Raw genomic sequence first — 12,591 nt, forward strand, 5'->3', positions numbered from 1 at the left:
CAACAATCTGTTGCTTTTTGGCGGGGTCCTGCATTGGTTGTTTCTTTTTATTTCCCCAGAACGTCCTCTTGTTGTTCCCTCCTTTTGTTCGGTCGGCGGTGGTTATCACGGTACCACGGCTAGCCCTGTGATCTATGAGTTGTTGTGCCAATTCCTTGGCACTCTCAAAGGTAGTGGGTTTCGAGGCCAATACACTATCTTGAATCTGGGATGACAGCCCCCAGAGGTATCGTTCCACCTTCTTCTCTTCTGGAGTGACCATTGGTGGACAGAGAAGTGCTAGGTCGTTGAAACGGGCAGTATAAGTTTCAAGATCAGTGCCTGTCATTCTGAGGTTCCAAAGTTCTTCTTCAAGTTTGTGTATTTCGCCCCTCGGGCAGTATTCCTTTAACATTAAGGCTTTCAAATCCTCCCAGCTGATTACGTTAGCTACTGCAGGAGTAAGTGATTTAACTCGGCCATTCCACCAAGTAAGTGTTTTTCCAGTGAAAGTGAATGCCGCATACTTGACCTTGCTCGCTTCGGGACAAGCAAAGATTTCGAAAACTGCCTCGGTTTCGAACCATTGCACCAGCGTGATGACGCCCCCGCTTCCATTGAAAGGGTCGGGTTTGCCATTCGTGAAGTCTTTGTAAGAGCACTCCCTCGTACGCCCCGTGTTGACCCCATGAATGGAATTTGTAGCTCCGGATCCAGAACCGCCAGAACCATTGGTACCCATTTGTGACATTGCTGCTGCCACGGCCGCCGTTACTGCAGCCTGAAATATCGCAGGATCAAACTGCGGGGGTGGTGGTGGAGGCGGAACCGTGTTGTCGGAAGGTCTTGGTCTTCTCCTTGGTGGCATGGTTCTGTCATAAAAAAATGACCAGTCGGTAAGACTTCAATAGTGATAACGAGTCGAGTGTTACTGGTTTCATCCCTCTTGTATTTTATCAAAACTTTATTATGCATAAACTGTTTGTGTGATCAGGTTATGATGTCTAGTGCCAAACATTCAATAAATAAAACGCATGCCAAATTTCATTGATAACATTTAGTACATAACGTTTAGAGGGAAAAGTTTGACCACATAAGGGTCTACATTATATCACTACAAAAGATAGACTTGGCATTACAAAAGCCATTTGAATAGTGTAATCACTTAGTCGCAGGGTCGACCTACATACAAAGAGTAGCACCAACACGTACTCATAAAATTTTATCACCAAGACGTGAGAATAGTAACGAGTTCTAATCACTGCGACCCTTCTTTGACGGAGGCTGCGATGATGTCGATGCGCACTGTAGTTCCGCCAATCTGCGTTCGGCTGCAACCATTCTCTCTTCGAGTGCCATGTATCTTTCCCGATACTCTCTTGTTTCTGCTTGAGCAGCGAGAAGGTCTTGAATGAGTTGGTCTCTGTGGTGGGAGTCTCGTTCTAGGTCTCTGGTACGATCAGTAGTAGACTGTACGATGGTGCTTAGCTCCCGGACCTGATCGGTCGTCGCCCTACCACGATCATCCATACTTGCTATTCGCTGTATAGTGACGGGGAGAGCTCTGTCAGCCGGTCCACCGTGAGTGACATCATAGTAACCTCGTTGGTAGCCATATGGTGACCACTGGCGTTGTTGTCGGCTCCATCTTTCGATCATTGTTACCCAAGGGGGTTCAGGTCCGTTGTATCCAAAACGGTGCGCGGGTACCCTCGCGATGTAGGGAGGGTTGAATACTTCCGGTGGTTCCTCCATTTCGTTCCCAAACATGACTATCTCATCATCTTCCTCTTCTTCTTCTTCGTCTTCCTCCTCTTCTTCTTGGTCGTCTTCCTCTTCTTCTTCTTGTTTGTCTTCCTCCTCGGGCTCCTCTTCGGGATCCTCTTCAGGATCCTCTTTGGGATCCTCTTCGGGATCCTCCTCGGGATCCTCTTCAGGCTCATCATCGATCCACCCCACGTTTCCCTGATTGGGAAAATATGGGTCCCCGGGTATATGAAATCCTGCCATGTCGTCTGCACGAGAAACGGGGGGGGGGGGGGGGGGTTAAGAAGCACATATCGGAAAATAATAACCGGGCGCTATAGAAACGTACAAATACTCCTATAGTATTTTTAAATGTTTATATTTGGTTCTTAGCATGTTCTTTATCGAGTGTAGTTAGGTTATCAGATTTTTCGCTCATTACGACTATTCCTTAGTGTGCGTAAGTTACTTCTCAGACGGATATAGTTGATCAGGCTATATCCCTCCCAGAACTGATTACACATGCTAAGGCGTACTAATAATGTTCGACTCCTCCTCTTCAAATTTATATTCTCCTGAGTTATGACACCATGCGAGTATAGAATGCATGTAAGTATACTTTAAAACAAGAAATTATTTGTTTTCTAAAAGTACAACTCGTTAAAGCGTTTTAAGAATCAGAGACCTTTAGTCCCAAATGTGTTTATAGTTTGTATATCTTATGTGGTTTGACATACTTAATTCACTATAAACCGCGCTCTGATACCAATCTGTCACGCCCCCAAACCAAGGATGGCGGAAACGTCCGGGGGTGGAGGACTTCATGTATAGTATCATAACCACAATTTCAATAGCAATTTAAGCAAACACAACCAACATATATATAATTGAAAAAGTTACATCACTTGTATGAATTACATGTTTCAAAATCAATTATAATATGTTGACAAAATATGAAAAGTTTGACGCCTTAACGTCCCATCCTCAAAAGCACTTGATTACCTGTTTAGTGATTTCCTGAGAATACAAGTTGTTTGAAAAGTGTCAACACAAAGGTTGGTGAGTTCATAAGCTTTTATTATAAAACTTAGTAGAAGTCTTTCACATGTAAATGTCGCGTTTGTTTCAGAAAAATCCGATATTTTCCTTAAAATCTGTATAATGTAGCCTTATAACCAAAGACCAAAAATGTATAGGAAATCATTCTTACTTAGTAGAAATGTCGTGAGTTTGAATTGATATGGAAAGTAAATTTTAAATCAACCTAAAACCTACTTAGGTTTTATGAAATCCCGTAAACTTTATGAATTGTTATCTCCCTAGGTGAGTCGCTATAATCCTACTGTGACTATGTGAACCTGCCACAACGTTTCTCAGGCGTCGCGAAAATGAAATGACATTTGTCACCCGTAGACCTGCAGGTCCCACTGTAGATAGCAGCAAGGTGTGGGGTGTCAAACCCAATATATATCTATATACAAGTATCACGTTCTCCCTCAAGGAGATTCTGATTATAACTACCAGGAATTATATCCCGCACTCGGACGTACGGGGAGAGAGTGAGTCTCAGAATATAGGTTAACAAGTTTACGTGAAAGTGTGTGAATATAAATCTTTCTTGTATGAATGTACCCTTTTTGTACGAGTGTGTTGAGTGATGTATCATAAACTATACCTATTATAGTTTATCTAAAATGTGTGTAATATGTATGAACTCTTTTTATGGAAATGTATTAGTGTTATGAATTTATCAAACTATACCTTTATAGTTTAATATATGTGTTCTAAAATGAATGATTAATATTTATTATGAATTACTTAGTTTCAGTTCATGATGACAAACTAACTAGGAAACACATTCAATAATTAGAACTTATGATTATACACTTTGCTCAACATAATACAAAGTGTTATGATATTTACATGCTCTTGGCTAACTTTAGCCATTCTGCCCTGTTTTGGAAAAATCATAGAAAAATCATACGAAGTCGAAAACTAGGTCCGTAAATTTTGAGAGTTTACAAAATGTGTCTAGTTTACTCATAATTTTTATCACGATTTTTAACGACTTCCAACTTGGGTGAATAAGTCCAAAATCACTGACTGGTCCGGATTGTTGTTTGAAATGATAGGAAGTTTTGTAAAAATCACCATAAATTGTAGAAAAATCGTATGGAGATGTGCAAGTAGCCATTTTAAAGCTAAGAACTTGAACTATTTGCACCTTGTACAGTTTTAAAAAAAAAATGTTTAAGATGCCCAAAACAGTCTGTGAGTGGAGTTGAAATTTTCTGATGAAGGCTGTTAGAAAATTTTAGTTATGTTCTTGGTGTTTTAACTTGTATCCCCCCCCCCCCCCCCTGAAAACTTGAGAAAACATGAAAATGTAGGGGTATGAACTCACCTTGAGTGATTTCAGTAGATAAGTTTTGAAGAAGAGAGGTGTTCAACCCAAGAACACATGAAGATTCGAAACTCTAACACAACCATGATGGAGTTTGTGTAAGATATCCATGATTTGAGTATAACAAGTGAAATAATCATAAGGAGGATGAATTATACTTACCAATAGTTGAAGAACACTTGAAAATCAGCCTTGAATCTCAAAATTTGTGGAGAAAAAGTTTGAGAGAAAAGTGGTGCTTGATACTTAGTGAAATGAGAGCAAATGAGAGAAATGAGGAGAGAGGGTGTTTTGTTCCAGCTCTAAAAACGTGGGAATGAGTAGAGATTGAGTGTAAGGGACATTGAAGTGACCTAGGTAAAATGGAGAGGTGTGACTGGTCATAGAGTGGGTGTGGGAGTGGTTGCTTGTGTCATAAGGTAAAGCAAAGTCAACACTCCACCTCTTTGTACTTTACCCACTTGCTTTTATTATTTAAATAAAGATTTTTATGAAAATATGATTAAATTGTGAATATTTAGGGTTTATTATGTTAAAATATTATTTTGGGTGAAAATCCCGTGTTAAAATAATTAAAAACGGGCCTTAAACGCAAAACTATGCGAAAACCGGGAAGAAAGGCATTCCCAGCGAGACCTCTCGGTCCCTAGGCCGAGGTTTGGTCCTTGCTGGGGGTTGTAGCTGGAAACGAAACGAACAGAGGGAAGCGAAAGGGGGGCGAGGAAGTGAAGGGAGGCGAAGGCGAGGGGGGGGGGGGTTCGGTCCGGAGATAAGAGGCGATGCGTCCTACCGAAATGTGCCGAATGAACAGTGGTGAACAGTACCTTCGGGTTCGGTTCTTCCGGAGCGAGGTTCGGTTCCTCTTAAGCAGGGTTCGGTTCCTCTTAAGCATGGTTCGGGTTCGGTTCCTCCTGGGCGAGGTTCGGCCCTGAGAGTACCTTCGGCTCAGGGGGTTCAGCTCCTTCTTGCTCTCGGTCCCTAAGAGGACCTTCGGGTCCTAAGAAGCTTCTCTATTCTCGAGAGGTTTCGGTTCCTAATGTCCATTTTTCTCGTTTTTACCCCGTTTTAAGCCGTTTTTGACACGGTTAAGGGTCGGAATGACTCGAATGATTCTAAAAAGTTACGGGAAACTTTGGAGAGAGATTTGGGAGAGATTTCACATACTTGGAGAGATTTGGGAGAGGTTTGACATTCTTGGAGAGATTTCTCATATAGAGAGATATTTGAGAGAGATTTCACATACTTGGAGAGATTTCTCATACAGAGAGATATTTGAGAGAGATTTCACACACTTGGAGAGATTTGGGAGAGATTTCACATACTTTAGAGAGATTTGGGAGAGATTTCACATACTTAGAGAGATTTCAAATAGAGAGAGATAGAGTGAAAACGATTGAGAGAGGTTTCGAGTGTGGCTTTTGTGAGTGTCCGGCTTCGCGATGTAAGGTCCGTAAACACTGTTAAACCTTGTTTAAGGATCTTACACATTCCCGATGAGTATGCAACATGGTTTTATCAGTTTAGTTCATCGATTTGCTCTAAGGCTCAGGAAATTTTTAACACAAGATTTTTCCCAAGTGATGTTTTCCCATTAATATAGCAAGTTATACAGTATGAACATAACACAAACCCTAATACACAAGGTTTAATCGAGTTGACCGGTTTGACTTGATGACTTGACTTGACTCAAGATTGACGATTCTCACATCTTCATCACAATAAACTAAAGGTGACAAATGTGTGAACCAAAATAAAAGAGGATAATATTCCTCAAAAATTATTGAAGACAAAGGACAATATTCGTCATAAATTATTAAAGACGGAGGAATCAAATAAAGAGTCATTTCTACTTTTTAAAAATCTGTTTGCCAATGCTAAATGTAATAATAATTTAGGTTTTGTTCGTTTTTTTGTTCTCCTAGTCTATTTAAGGAGACTCTTTCTTATGTATTATGCAGGCTTTCAACCATCTTCTGTTTCTCTCTTGTAATCTCCCTCCCCTTTATACATCTTTCTAAAATAAATAGTTTGAAATATATTTAGAGTATCAAGGTTACTGTTATACATCAACATTGAATCACCTTTTTGGTTAGTTTACTCCCATCTACTTATTTTTATTAGGCCTAATAAAAGGCTAGATTGTTAATATCACATATTATTATCATGGAAACAGTATTATGATTAGCAAATCATGATCTGATATGGGCATAAAAAAAAGAGTCTGGAGAAAAAGGCAAATTCGTGTTTTTGCTCGTTTTGTGGCCAAAGAGCTGTTTCATGGCGTTTTACTCATTGACTCGCCTAACTCACCGGTAATCTTTAGTTTTCAAATTATAATTATTATAAACAAAAACCCTATGCTCATATTTCATTATGGTCCTGCTAATTATGGAAATGGTGCTTATTTCAAAATTCCAAATTCTTGTCATTATCTAAAATGTATTGGAATTCTAACCTTACATGAATTGACGTTCTGTGATGTCAAGGCTTCAAATTCACAGAGACTGAGCCAACGATATTACAAAATGTTCCAATGCAAGTTTGTTACTAGAAACAACTCCATGATAATGAAGGTTCAAATTCAAGGTACACTCCTTGAACACTTCTCTTGCATTAAAGTTTCCAAATCAACTCACATTATGGAAACATTTCCATATTCCCATAAAACCATCAATTTTGACCACGAGTCATCTCAATCTACAATCATGTCTCTATGGTACGTCCAAACTAATACCATACTTCCAAATGTCCACAAGAAACCAATCTTCAGTAAACCTCATAAAGTTCTTAATAGTTGTTCAACAACTCTAGTCATACAAAAATTATAATCCTTTTCCTCTTAATGCTCAAGGCATTTGGATAAATCAGAATAAGTGTTTATTATAGCATATATAATTGATCCTATACCTAAAGTATATGAGACTCCATTCATTATTTCTTATATAAGGATCTGATATCTTTTTTTTCTCTTGCTATAATATTACCATATATCAAATTTCCTATGTTGAACTATTTCAACATGATATTCATATACGTCTATGACCAATTTCTATTAAATTATATGATCTAGTCCTTTTGGATTTGAAACGAAGTAGGAGTGCCCTCTCCTTTAAGCTTAATATAGCAAAACAATTCCCAAACTTTACTATTTGCAAATTGAAAACTTTGTTCCCTACGAATAGTATCGCCAAAATGTAATACTAGCATCACAATTATGCTCCCACTAGGTTTAACATGTACCAAAAAATCGACTGGACTTCTAGAAATCAATACTCTTGACTTTCTTACTAAAGTATAGATTTTTGTTACGTGATGCTTCGATAAGTCTCCAACTAGACTTCTTATGCTTATAAACCTTTATTGGATAGCATATGTGTATGTTCAAACCCTTTCATAACTTATAACTATAATTCTTGAACATTCAAATAATTCCTTTCCGTTCCTCCTAATTTGAAATATGAAGAGGGATGTAGTAATCATATTGTGAACATTCCTTGATGAGCTAAAACAAATATTTAAAAGTTCGTGTCGATTCCCGAAAAGAAAACACTTCATAGAATTGGTCTCAGCTTATCTTTTGTTTTTCAATTATCAAAAACATCACAACTCCAATTCTAAATGTGCTAGAGTAAGAAAAGACTATTACTCCACATTTCATGAGGTGTTATCAACCTTCTTAGTTTGAAATGAGTTTCAAGATATGCTTCATAGTTATTAAAGCATGGCTTTAAAATTGGATTGGAATGAAATATGACTCATCTATGATCGAACCATTTCCAACAATGTTCGATTCCTATTCTTAGTCGTACAATTGCACTAAGGTGTTCTTGGAGGAGTTAATTGTGATATAATTTCACAATCACTAAGATGATCATAAAACATGACAATAGTGCATTCTCCTTTCTTATCATATTGGAGAATCTTTAATCTTTTTGCCTAATAGATTTTTCTTATTCATTATGCTATCTTTGAATCTTTTCAAAGTATCAGAATTATGCTTAATCTTATAAACACAACCATATTTACTAAAAAATCAATACACTATGACGAATAGAATCACCGTCCTTTGTGATGGATATGAATAGTCCATATCAACATGTTCTAGATCCATAAATCATTCACTTGCCTCACATAAACATGTGATCAATGAATTAGTTATAGTTTTCCAGTGAACAGGATTCTCATACACTATACAATGCGAATTGTACAACAACAAGTATATGTCCAGTTGGTGATGAAATTTCTTTTCACTTGATCAATTATGACAATACTAGACACGATATTATAAGAATCAAATCCAAAATTAATATTTCCAATATTAGAAATGTAACCAACACTTTTATAAATGTCATAGCAAGGAAATATAAATAAGGAAACCAAATAAACCAAAATTTCACTTTCTTGAAAATAAATGAAAAGTTGGAACGTGTCCTTACAATGAATAAAATGAAAACTATGTTTCTGGAGATCTCCAAAGAGTAATAATAATCAATTAAATTATCCCAACTCCTTAATAGGAGCTCTAAATTCTGATCATTGAACGATGTGAACAGAGTCCATTTCTCATGATCAGATTTAGCTCACCTTGATTAATATTTTTTCTTTCTGTTAGCTCCTTTAATACTATTAAAATGTGATCAACACATCATGTATCAAGAGTATATGAATATGAAATTACAAAACAATGGAGTCAGATAACAGATGTACCTGAAGTTGAGTCGCATGACTTGACTTACTATCTTTAAGATCTTTCAGGTATTTTGGTTAGCTTTGTTTCCAATGTCCCTTCAGTTGGTAGTAAAAACAAATGGGATCTTTGAGGTCAACACATTGAACGATCCTAGAACTAGCATTTCTCTTTACCATAAAATCAAACAATTTGATCTTGGATGACCCCTTTCCATTGGGAAGAGAAATCCTTCTAGATCACCATTATCACTATTGTCAATTTCCATGGAAACCTTGTAATTAGACCCTATAAGCATCTCTACTTCAGATGTGCTCTTAAGCATTTCTACTTCAGCAACCATCAACATTTGGTTCATATCAACTAGGGTCATGTGGAAATTCCTTATATCAAAGTTCTCAATGAATTGATCATATAACTTTGGAAGCAAGAGAAGAACCAATTCAATGGCTTACTCGCTCGGGAAAATGACACCCAATCTATCCAACTTGTCAATGTACGATTTCATTTTCAAAACATGCATACACATAAAGTTTCCATCTTGATGTTTACATACCAATAGGGATTGAGTAGTCTCATATCTTTCAACTTCAGGAAAGTGTGATGTTGGGAGAGTCATAGGAGAAGGAGGTGGAAGAAAGATGATGTCTAGTTTTATCATTTCCTAAGGAAGGAAAAACAATTTTACCTTGACTGGAAATTGGAAGACCATCTCTAGAAGATTGAGAAAAAACATTTACTGTAGAATGAGGAAGACCATTTCTATCTTCATAAGATCTTTTAAAATAACAGAAAAAGAGAATTCAATTTAGTTGATTTAGTCCTTAATTATTAACCCATAAATTTTAAATTAAGGCTAAGATCAATATTTTTTATTCAAACTTTGAAGAGGGATGTCGTAGTCAAATTCGAATCTATTTTTGGTAGGTAAGGTTTTACCAATTCGAATCTTATGAAACTCCCAGATCTTTCGAGATTAATTGATTCTTATCATGTTTAATCTCGGATTATGCTCTCATTTTTATGACTGGGATGTCGAGGATCACAAACGAGATATGAATAACCATGCAAACCCGATTGACAATCTTGATGTCATTTACCATCTCACATTGATGTGTCAGTTAACTACACATTGTGACATCCCTATTTTCACGGCCAGAAAAGACCGATTTTCATTTATGCTTTTAAAATAATTTCAGAGTAAATCCATTTGATTTGAAAGAATTGTGGAATTTGTTCCCAAAAACAAAACATGATAAAACAATGTTTACCAAAGCATTTCATAAAAGAAATGTATTTTTCATTATATAATCAAAACTCGGGGTGTCATGTTCCGATATAGACCAATAAGCATAAACGATAACATTACAAGTCATTCAACAAATATATACATATACAGACTTGTAAACAAAACAACTTGATGGTTCATCCATCTTACGCCCTTGCGCCACTTCCTGTAATACAAATAAAACTGAGTGGGTCAGGCTTGGGAGCCTGGTGAGCATATAGGGTTTTTAACCCACAATAAATAATTGTATTTAATTTCCACCAACCAGCAATAACCCGATTACCCATTCCCGTTATTCTCACCTTACGTCCCTAAGACAACTAACATAAGGAACCTAGTTTAAGAATATTTCATCGGGGCGCCAACACATGCTTCGGGGGTTCCTCAGCAATATAAGTCAAATAAGGAAACCATGAGGGGGATGGAATACAGCGAATGAACACCCAAGTTCATTAACACCTACAGGTTATGAGCCTGCTAGCGTTCCACTGGACTATCTAGAAAGTCCATGGTCGACATCTAAATTTCGCTAGATAACTGGATTACAATGACATTGAGGCCTCTCATCTGTTTATCACACAACTATCTACCCATTCTCTACCCGACATATTAGTATATAAAAATATATATATTTTTATACATAGTTTAAAACCTATATAGCATTCTCATTCAATACATATTCCTAAACAAACAGATGTGACACATACACATAACATGTATTTCATAGAGAGTAAATTGTATCTATGAGATAGAAGAAAGTGAATATACATTCACACATACAACACAAAATATACACATAACACGTATTTCGTATAAAATACTTCATAATTATGAGTTAGAAGAAAGTAACCACACACTCACACATATAAACAACAATATACTTAATACACTCAAACCATACTTGTATTATTATTGCGTTTATGAAAGGTAGTATACACTCACATGATCAGAAGATGATCGGATAGCACTACGACTTGCAAAAGTAGTAATCCTCAGCGGATCTGGAAGACCTCTACAAAAATCGAACTTCTCGCGGGTAGAGCTTCGGCTCGGTAACCGCACTTCTCGGGATCTTCGGGATCTCGGGAATTGCTTCGGGACTCGGGAATATTACCAGGGCTTCGTGGTACTTCTGGCACGCAAATCGATGCAAAACGGGAGAGAGAAGAGAGAAAATAGCAACCCTAAACGGCTGGCCCTTCAAATCTATTTATAGGGCAAATTTGGCCCTTGCCACGTCGTGGGATCCTTTTGCCACGTCGTGGGCTTGGTCGTCACTGCATGCGTCATCCCAAGTTGCATCTGGGGTTGGGATGCATCTGGGGACCTCCCGGAGGTGTCAGGACACTTTCCACGTCGTGGCACTGCTTGCCACGTCGTGGTCTCTGACAGTTTTGGGGTTTCGCGCCCCGAACTTCAGAAATTCATAACTTTCGCATACGAACTCCGTTTTCGACGTTCTTTATATTGCCGCGAAGGTGAGATTATGCTCTACAATTCTCATTTAGACTCCATTGACTAATTTTGAATTTATTTTTAATAAATTATAAGTATAGTACTTATATATTATCTATAGTAGGTCGGGACAGGAAAACTCCGTTCGAAATTCATAACTCCTTCATCTGAACTCCGTTTCGTCTGTCTTTTTATCGTTGGACTACTATTGAATAAATCTTCAACTCTTGTTTAGATCACTAAGGATAGATATCTATCTACCTTAATATCACTATTTACGTCGCGCTGGATCGCGTTGGGTCGTGCCGGTTCTGTCGCGAAAGTTTGACAGGTCATAACTTCTTCGTTATAACTCGGATTTTGGCGTTCTTTATATGCACAGAAACCTTGTGACATCTACTAAAACTTGGTTAAGATTAATCCTTCTAAATAATCTTCCATCAAAAAGTCATGTTTGATGCTTATCGTCTCTAAATTGACTAGCCCGGATCTACGGGCGTTACAATTATCTCCCCCTTAGGATGCTTACATCCCGGAATCATCAACGAAAATAGAAATTGTATAATGATTCCATACGCTATCTCTTCATCCTAGGTAATAACCGTAAATTCTATGTTTCCTCGAAATAGTTTTTAACTCTATGGCTTTCTTGATCGGAGACGATGCCCAATCTTGCATCTGCTTATCGTACTATGTTGTACTTTCAATCGTAACCCTCGAGTTACCAAATAATTGTTTATTATGGACTCCTTCTTCTTCTCAGGATAAATACTTTCCTTTATCTATTGTAACAAACCGATGGGTCGTGCTCTACTGACCTCTCATCGCACGATGCGACGCTTAGTCTCGGTCTTTAATGAAGTTAAATTCCAGAATGGAATATACCTTCCTTCATATTCTAATGTGATATAATCACATTTTAGCATGTAGCATTTCTACCTACAAACTTCTTTTAACAACGAGCGCAGCACTATTAATCACATTTAACTTCAACCTTCTGACTTAAGTCAGATGTTACATCTAACTTGGTCC

Source organism: Lactuca saligna, chromosome 9 (assembly GCF_052625555.1).
Source record: "Lactuca saligna cultivar CGN05327 chromosome 9, ASM5262555v1, whole genome shotgun sequence".
NCBI lineage: Eukaryota > Viridiplantae > Streptophyta > Magnoliopsida > Asterales > Asteraceae > Lactuca > Lactuca saligna.